Source organism: Teleopsis dalmanni, chromosome 1 (assembly GCF_002237135.1).
Source record: "Teleopsis dalmanni isolate 2A chromosome 1, ASM223713v2, whole genome shotgun sequence".
Taxonomy (NCBI): Eukaryota; Metazoa; Arthropoda; class Insecta; order Diptera; family Diopsidae; genus Teleopsis; species Teleopsis dalmanni.
The window spans coordinates 139,930,662-139,941,440 of NC_051846.1; positions in this window are offsets into that span (position 1 = coordinate 139,930,662).

Sequence of the window (10,779 nt, forward strand, 5' to 3'; positions counted from 1 at the left end):
TATTGCCAATTGAGCAAATTTGTTAAATTATAAAGAATTATTATGCATTCGCTTACATAGGTTTATGAGCTTGGGCGGATATTAAATTTTATATAAATTAAATATGAAATTTATTTAAACATTTTCCGCTTTTTTCCACCTTATAAGCAAAATGCATTCGCCAATAATACTCGCATTTGTAAAAATTACGTTCTATTTTATTGTTTGCCCATGTAATTACCATAAAATTCAAAAAATAAATTATTTGTTTAAAATTTTTAGTGTCAGTGCATAAATATTTTAATTATGTATTAATTTATGCAATTCTTTTTTTTTCAGCTCTTTTCGATATTGGCTATGCCATAATTAATTAAATTTGATTAATGGTTATTTATTTTAAAATTTTTTGAGACATGTTTCAATGCATTTTATACGTGCTTCAATGATTTTAAATAATAATTTTTAATAAAAAAACTTAAATAATTTCAAATAATTTTAAAAGACTAGTAATTTAAAATTATAATAGTTAAGTTTGGTTTTAGTTGTAATTCTTTGATATTATAAGTATATATTTTGCACAAATTGAAAGAAATTTTTTATTATATATCAACTCACAGTCTGTACCAAAGTCTGTACAAAGTGAAATGATTTGATACTACGAAAGCCATGGAACAATGAGTCACTAAATTGCCATCATATTAAACAATTATTATTATTATTTTTGACATGTTCAAAAATATATATTTAAAAACTTAGTTTTATCACAAAAGATTTAAAATTATATCTATCACGCACTATAGCTCTTAGATCACTGAAGGATTTGCCCGACTCTATGTTCTATTATCCTTTTTCATGCAGTCTTTGGTCGACTGCGATTTCTTTTTCCTTGCGGATTTCATTCAGTGCGATTACGCTGAAAGGTTTGCGTAGAGTGTGGCTCAACCACCCAGACTTTTTTTTACGATTTATATTAAACAATGGGTGTCGAAAATATGCAGATTGCAAGTAATTAAAATTGATCTTACCATACAGGTTATAGCGGTGTGTGTACTTCAACTTTGAATGGCCATCAATACAAGTAATGGAGTGTCTCGAAAATCTAAATATCTTTGACCAAAACAAACAGATATGACTCCCGGGTTACCTTGGAATTTCCAGCAATGAAATTTCATGCAAGCAATGAAATGTGCAGCCTATCTTTTTGTAGCTCTGGACCAAACCGTTAGAATCAATTTCTTTTTACTTTTTCCAAAAGAAAAGGAGAAACAGACAAAGTCATATTGAAATAGTAAACCTGAGCTGTTAGAATCAAAATCACTTATAGGGACTTTTAAATCAACTCGACGTCTTTCGTCTTGTATGTATGCAACTAAGTTATTATAATTTAAGAATCATTACAAGATTTTAGAGGGGGCATTGTGGGTTAAACTATTATTTTTAAATACTGCGAACTTATTCCAAAGGAACTTTAAGGTTTTGTAGAAAAACATTCGCTGGGAGTGTGCCGGCATTGATACATAAACGAAAAAAGCACTTAATTGGGCACCTCATATCGGATGAAGAAAAAAATAACTGTGTGAAGTGGATTCAATACAAAAATTTAGAGCGGAGTTGGTACTTAGAGATCTCTATGTTGGTGTTTTTCATCTCACAGATATTGGTTTTCATATGAGTTTATATCGCCAGACGTGTAGCCCAATTAATGCTTAAGAATACAGATCAAAGTCTTTACAATCATTTATAACAGAAGTTAGCAATTTTATTTAAAAGAGGATAACAGCATGGAATAATGCTCTTAAGCTCTTTCTGCTGTGCTATTCTAGTTTCATTAGTAAGATTAGGTTAGGTTTCATTTAGTAATTAAATTCGATGTAATTTTAAGAAAGTTTTTTAATTTCAAGGTTTCCAAAAAATTTTTATGAAAAAATCAAGTTTCGCAATTTATCAGTGTCATACTGTTTTTAGTGGATTGCCTTTTTCCAATTTTGAGAAACTATTCTGATGCTGTTATGCATATTTCCGAATTTTCTAATAGCGTACTGATGAACGTGTATAAGTGATCTTTTGGCAGATTAATCTGATATTCCAATAGATTACTTCTATTCTTTATTTCGACTTGATTTCTGAGCGAATTTCGGCTTTGTCACCTGCTTTATAACATAAAGCGTATACATTTTATTCTTTTGCATGACAAAAGCAGTTGCTTATACTGAGATGGAATCAAAATATTTGTAAATTATGACGTTATAAGTGTGATGTGATACTGATGTGCTATTGTGAGATAGTACAATAGAGTTTATCATTGAGAGACTGTTGACATTTAAGGTACAATTCATTTTAATATTCTGTTACTCCAGGGTTTGATTGGAACCTGACTAATTTTATGTATATCAAACCGATTAATGAAAATAAACTGTTTATATCTAAATCTGATCATGTTTACATAAAACAATAATATTTCCCTGACATTAGCCTCAAGTTAATGCGTATAAGATGCGTTCTATAATATTAAAATCTGAGAATTTTGGAGTACCAAATGTGTAGTTAAACGTCCTCATCGAATTTTATGAACGCAGTTAAATTAAAATTTATTACTCTATAGAAAAAAAGTCACGTGAGTAGCAGAGCTTTTATCTACTTCAGAACATAAGAAACTGTAAATTGAAAAAGATCTGATATGAATACAAAAAAATCAAAATCAATATAAACGAAAAAAAAAAATAATATAAAAATTATAAGTTTTTCGCAGAACATATCCAAATATGACAGATTGCTCCCATCTTAATATTTTCATCTTAAATTTCTTTTTTGCCAATTTCGATTTGACTGTATAGTCCTGGCTTTTGTTTTACAACAGTGTGATCCTTTGATTGTGTAAACTCAGCCTTAAATGTCATACATCAAGTGGTTACATCGAGATTATTTTCTCTGTTCAATTCTAATTATTAATTACTAATTACTAATTCTAATTACTTTTTTAAAAACAGTCTTTATTTATGTATATTGCATTTTCTCATAGTCCGATATCTCATCCAAATTTTTTCATAAGTTTTTTTGCATTGTTTTTTCCTTCATGAGTTTGACTGTAAGATGGTTGTCTATGAGGTCTATGCGTTGAGCCTTTTCCGAGTTAGTGCAGCTGGGGACTTTTACTCTTTTGTAGCTAGGGGGTTTCTGCAGAGTCCCACCCATCTCACTGACTAATTTGAGTGTTCCTTATATGTTTCGTGATTATTCAATAACTATATCTAATTAATATAAGCCGTATTCCATCAGGAACATAGACTATTTACATAGAATCGCCAAATACTTCTGTTTAATGATAAATGTCTCAATTCGTTAAATGATTTATTAGTTTCCTGCCGGATTGTTCGTCTCCATGTGGTGCGATGCCTGTCGGGTCTTCTATTGCCTTGTGGATTCCATTGCAGGGCAGCATGGCAGACCTCTTCATAGAGTTTCCTTAATGTGTGCCCGAGCCAGTTGTATTTTCGTCGTTTTATTTGTATATTTATGTTTTCTTGGTTTGTGAGTTGCAACAACGTTTCATTGTTCACCACACGAGGCCACCAAATTCTCTATATATTTCGCAGACATCTGTGGTAAAAGATTGCAGCATGCGGCTGGTTTCAATGCTCACCATCCATGTTTCAGCGCTATACAGCAAAATCGATTTGACACATGCGTTATATATATTAATCTTAGACTTCGAAATAGTTCACTTGAGCTCCAGATGTTACGGAGAGTTGTAAATGCAGATCTTGCCTTGTTAATTCTGTCAATGGCTGCGCCTCCCATTGTATTTATTATGCAGAAATTTATGTAGCAGAAATTTTCAACGATTTTAATATTGGTGTTACTGATTGTGAAAGTGGGAGCTTGATTCGATTTAATTATGCATGCCTTTGCTTTACTTATTTTATTGATTCGTAGACCCACCAGTGCAGCTGTAGTTGCAAGGGCATCAATTTTTGCCTGCATATGCTCTTTATTTGGCGAAAGTAAACTATGTCGTCAGCATAGTCGCGGTCTTCGAGGTGTTGGTTTACCCTCTATAAAATGCCCCTTCTTTCAACAATGATTTTTTTCAATTATGACTATATCTACTATACTTTACTTTATGACTATATCTCCACTTTACTATTTCCATTTCATCTATTTAATTAATTTATTAGTGGTTTTGAGATCACATTTAAAAAAGGAACGCAAAATTAAAGATGAACATTTTTCTTAAAACATTTTTTTCGCAGTTTGAAGTAACGATTTAATCTACTATATCCTGTAAAGCTGTTGTAGTAAAACGAAAATTCAATAATTAACTTATCTTCAGGAAGTTCCGCGTATTTACAACTCAAGCACGTGGAGTTGGAAACATGGCACGTGAAAATATAAATTTCTGCTATCACAAGTTTAATTAGTTACCTCTGATGCAGAACACCATTGCCGGTGTCTGTTCCAAGTTACTCTCATAGGTATGAAAAAAAGTAATCTTAATGTTATTATTTACTTCATTACATTTCATCAGGTAGAAACGCTTTTTTCTTTCGAATTGCAGCGAGAAAAAGAAAATGTTTTAATGTGCAAGGATATGACTTTTTCCTCAAATTTTTTGTGAGAGTCCAGGGATGTTGAGATAGTTCTGTAACATCTGGATGTGCATACATTTTTTTGATGGAAAGCTTCACAGAAGAAATTTTTTGAAAAATATTTATTTTTGCCGTTAAATAATATTAATCTTTCATTGGAATTGCATCTGTGAGGAAAGTCCTTTCATGAAATGAATTGTAGACATTGCCGTTTGCGTAGTCTTTGCAAAATGTGAACTGTTAATTTCGAAACCAAAATATTTACAGCTTTAACACGAACTTAATAGATTGACAGTGAATGAAAGCGAAACTCCTTTACTGAGAATCGTAACATTTTAACCCTCATTAAAAGCATAGCTCACAAACGTAATGTGTTTGTTTATACGTGTACGCCGGCAAGGATATTATCATGTCAAAGGGTACATGTACGTGACTGAAAATCTGAAATCAGATCGCTGCATAACACAACATACGTGCAAACAGACGTACAAGCGTAAAGGATATGAGAATACAAATATGAATACGTAGAATATGTGTGCTATTTGCACGGGGTTGCGGATACATTCACAAAAATTTGTTGATATCCCTAACACGAAATTGACATGGGCATTGGCAGAAGGATGTGTGCGATATCAACAACAGATTTGTATTTCGATAGGAAAGCATAACAAACTTAACAGTACAAGAACACCAACAAACAAGCGGCATAATAGGGAATACGATTTGCGATACTTAACGTACGCTCATATGCAAGCTAACAAATTACTTAGGCTTTCGGGGTCGATTGGCGGCTCTTCCTATTTTATTACTCATACGCTATGTAAGCGCCTAAAAGCTAACACTTCGGTTGTGGCGCTAAGTTAGTTTCGTTGGGACTTCTTGTCTATTTGCGATAAGGAAAAAGGAAACGGATATTGCAATTTGAATGTGTTGTGGCCTTATAAATGACAGGATATCTACGTTCTTATTTGAATAGTTATAATTGAATTGTTGTTTACAAAATTTTTATTGTTTAACGAAAGCAGCTTAAGGCTTCTATGAGGTTTTGAATTATTAGTTTAGCTTTGAATATAATCAAAATAATTTGATATCGCTTACAATATCTGAGATATTGAATGCTTAGTAGATATTTACATAACTACATCAATGATACTTTGTTTAAAGTGCACTTGTAAAATTCATTTATCTTAGCATTATGTGGCAAAGTTTTAGATAACTTTAGTCAAAATAAATACTACTGTTTTTTATTAATGTGATTTAAGAAACTTTCGCTACAAAGATATGGGGTTCCTTAGGGACTCATTAAATTTCGATTATCCAATATTTTTTATTAATATTATAATTTCAAAAGCACTTACTACTTCAGAAAAAAATTGAATAGATTAGTGATTAAATTTTAAAATTATATTATATTTGAGGTGAATATTCTGCTATAAATGAAGTTATTAAAATTAACTAAAAACTAATATACTTCACAAATGGTTAGGACATTGTGAAATCTAACAAATAAAACCTAAAGAAAACTTTATTGATTACAGTTCAGTACGTACCAAATATAGGGGGTGTACGAAAATCATAACTTGTTTTTTTCATTAAAAATGCCGAAAATCTCTGAGAGTTGCAGCTGTAACAGCTGTGGTGCAAAAGGAATGTAGTTGTTAGGCTGATAGTCCAAATTTTTCGTAGTCTATTCCGATTGCAAGTGCTTTTTTGAATGCCTAGTAGAAATATTCATATATACTATAGATATGTGACTCGACGATTTATATAAAAAGCGAACCGTTATGATATAATAAAATCAAAAAAATTTAAAATAAAAAACTAGAACACTTAATAAACTATTCTAAATTTTGCAGAAGAAAAAATTGTATTAAATAGTAATTATAATTATTATAATAATTATAATAATAATAATATAATATATAATATAACCTGTCGGAGAATGTAATCCAGCTTCCCAAAACTGGATAAGAATCCACAATTCCCGCAGAACCATAGGAAAGCTTGCCAAAAGGGTAATTCTTGGCAGATTAAATGATGTAGTGGCTTCACGCAATATACTCCATGACGAAAAATTTGGCTTTAGGAATGACCTGTCCACGGAGCTTCAACTGGCTAGAATGACCAAAATAATCCAAACAGCCCTTAGTAGAAGAAAGTCAACTGGAATGATCACTTTTGATATTTCTAAAGCTTTTGACTAGGTCTGGCATGATGGTCTGATAGTTAAAATGTCTCATCTAGGTGCTCCAGGCAGACTAACTAAGATCATCGGCAGCTTCCTACGTGGGAGATCCTTTTGCACGAAAATCAATAGCGCTCTCTCGTCAGTCCGATCTATAGAAGCAGGGGTTCCTCAGGGTTCGCCACTTCCCCCACTCTCTACAACATTTATACATCTGATATTGCAATGTTAGGTCCCTCGACTCTGGCGTTATATGCTGACGATACGTGTATGCTATACTCAGATAAATGTGCTCTCAACATAACGAACACACTTCAAGAGCATATAAATCTTATTCTGGAGTATTTTCAGAAATGGAAAATTAAAATCAATAATGAAAAAACTAGGGCTCTGTTTATAACGCGTAAGTGGAGACAGAATCCGTCGAGAGTGAGAGTGGGTGATATGGTGATAAACTGGGAGGATAGCGTTAAATATCTCGGCATCACTTTGGACAAACGAATCACATGGCTTAAACATGTTCCACTGAAAAGAACTAGCTGTACCAAAATTCTTCATTACCTCCAACCGCTATTTAGAAAAGAAAACCTCAATGCTAAGAACAGGAAACTGATATATAACCAAATAATTTGTCCGCCACTTTTATATGGTTGTGTAGCGTTTAGCAAAGCTTCAAACACTACTATTCACCAGTTAGAAATTGCACAAAGCCAGGCTCTGAGAAGACTTTTCAAAGTTCATTGATACATTAGGACGAATGACATCCTTAGAGACCTCAAGATTGGTCCCATCAAAAAATATATAAAGGATAGAGCCCTGAAATTATTTACGAAATCTGACAGACTTACTAACACCGCGTTATCAAATCTCAGAATGGTTACAGGCTCCTCGGGGAGGTATGCAGATCTGAGGTCAATTATTGCTTAGTCTGATGAAGTGATAAACAATAATCCAGTCAAGGCGGAAAGAGGGGTTTTGAAGAAACCTCGCAGTTAATAGAGAGTAAAAGTGCTCATTTGTCGATATCTTAAATTTTCCAAGTCTTCATCATAGGAGTAAAATTACAAATTGTTACCAACTTCATTTAACCACAATTTAGAGATAAACTACTCTGGTTGCTGAGTATAATTGTTTGAATATTACACAAAATTTCCGATATCTGTAGATATCATTACCTCCGCACACGGAAGAGATTTTTGATATTTTTAAATTAAACTAAATTTGAAAGCAACAAAAATTTATAAAAAAGTGTTTATCATTATTAAGCTAATAATTTTTATGAATAAAGAAATAAAAATATTAGTAATGTGAAGTGTGTTTTAATATAACCATAGATTATTAATTCTATTAATTTATATATACTATTGCTTATTAAAAAATCAAAAAAATTCTTATGAAATTTTAACTAACATAAAGCATTGATTACTTGAGTTAGTTTTCCCAAATTAAGCTAATGAAGTGTATGTAAAAGTTTAATTTAAAATTAAAGTTTGGACACTCTTGTATTAAAAATATTTACTGTAACAATAGTTCAATTCTTATTTGTATTTATAATTTTAAAATGATTTATCAGAGCTGCATAAAAAATATATTACTGAACAAACAAAGCATAAGAATTGAATATGAACACATTTAATATGATTTCGCATAATGCATGTGGGTTCGGAGCAATTCATCTTATTCCAGAAACTTGCATAACTGAACACACATAAACACTGGTACCGACATAAAATCAAGAAAAATAACAGCAAAATACGAGCATGTAAGGAGACCACATTCACACATGAGAACGCAGTCATATAACCTTCTACTAACCAACGCCAACTAGAGAAGGATAAAACGGATATCATAAGGATATTATTTTACGTGAGTGGTTTGCACAAGTGTTATTTTTGACATTAGTGTGCATCAAAGAAAAATAAACTAAAATAAAAACTATAATAAAGAAATATTTAATACAGCAAAAACTAAACCATAATCGAAATCACAGTTTAGTGTATAATATAAAAATATACTCACACATGTACAGTTTCAAAAACGTAGCATGCTTTTCGGCTTGCATATATAATAGTGTTGCATGTGTGTGTTTCATGCTCAGAAATGGTGTGAAGGATATGGCAGATATGTATTCTTTGTTTTGTTGCTTGTGAGGCGATAATAAGCAGATATAAGAATAAAAATCCCTGAATTTAGTACGTGCTTATTTAGAAAAGAATTAAAAATAAAATATTTCAAGATTTCCACAATTGCATTTTATTTAAATTGTGTTATTGTGTGTAATGGCTGTTTCGAAACAGCCATTAGAGCTTGGCCAGAACACATAATACCCTTTTAAAATTTAGCATATAAAATTTGTTTAATGACTTACTAATTCTTAATTATCCTGGAAGTCTAAAACGTTAATCAAAATATGTATACAAGTTTTGAATAACTTTTTTTTTATTCAATATGACCTTTCGGTAACAAGTAAATTTTTTAATAATTGTTATTGTAGGTATAAAATAATAATAACTCTAAAATAAGTGATTAATATTAAGAATAAAAATATAATAGTAAATGTTCAACATTTAGTTTCAAAGCAATAAGTTACTTAAGTAGCCAATGCACGTATGATCATTTATATATATTTATATGAATATATTTTTACCGTCCATATTAACATTTTAATGATAGTTTATATAAAATATTCTTTCACATAAGCAATCATTTATATGTTATAAGCCATGCAATTTAATAAGATTATTTTGTATTATGGAAATAAAATGCTTTTAATTTGTTGAGGATTATCTGTGACAAATATCATTTTATTTCAAATCAAATTTTTATTTGTAAATAAAATGAGTGCATTTTAAACGTTTATAATATACTTATATAGGGTGCTTAATTTCAAAGTGTTTTTTAATCTAGGAAATGAAAAAACCATAAATTTAAAAATCCAAACAGATTCGGTAGCATATTTCATTTGTTTTTGGGGTTGTATATATTTTCATACCTCATCAATTAAATTTTTGTAATAATGGATATCATTTAGATCAGTCGAGAGGCTTATTTGAAAATAATATAATAATAGGTGGAATTATTGAGGAATGTTAGTGTAGCAAAATTTATAGAATTTAAGAATTTATAGCTGATCACTTTTAGGATAAATTATATTATATGATGTGTCCTGCAAGCAATAAATATAATCTCACTTCTTCGATTATTTAATGTAAAATGTTTTGGAATAGTTAAGAAACTAAAACTAATTATTAATAATTTCGACTATTAATTATTAAATAAAAGGTATTATTTTAAATTATTAAATATTATTTATATTTAAATATTATTTGACACTATTCAAATATTCGATTAATAAAAAGTATACGAATAGTTTTTCAACGTGAGTTTTTCTGTAAGACATAACATTATTTTTTGATATATTTGTGTCTCTTGTAGTTCCATATTCTCCAATACATATAAATAATAATGTCATAACTGTCCAATAATATAAAAACGAAATAAGGTTTTTCCAATTAGAATTTCTTATAAAATGCTTGACCTTAAGAGAATTATCGGTTCGCAGCTAAGAAAATCGGTTCGCAGCTAAACTTTACAATGAAAACAACTCAAAAGGCTACCTCTATGGTAAGATTACCGATAAAATATAATATTGCCCTCAGAACTAAGAAAGAAACAAGTTTTTCTTTAGTGTATTCCCAAATAAAGAAATAAATACGAACAAAAAACATTTGAATGTTGACTATGTTGACCTCGAAGTTTTATTATTATTCTAGCACAAATTATATACCAGTTCGGATTCTAAATTAAGGAAGACTGGCATTGCTGTTGATCAGTCTGGAAGATATAGTTTTGTATTCTTACTACACTACTACATTAGATGCATTAAATTCTTTATAATCGTGTCGGTTTTGTGCCTTTTTCATGTAATTGTGATCCCAATTGCGATCCCAATTGCTTACTCCATTTAGCCACTTTTTGTCCGGTCATAATTTTCTTCTATTCCCTAATAAGTTACATATAAAAATTTTA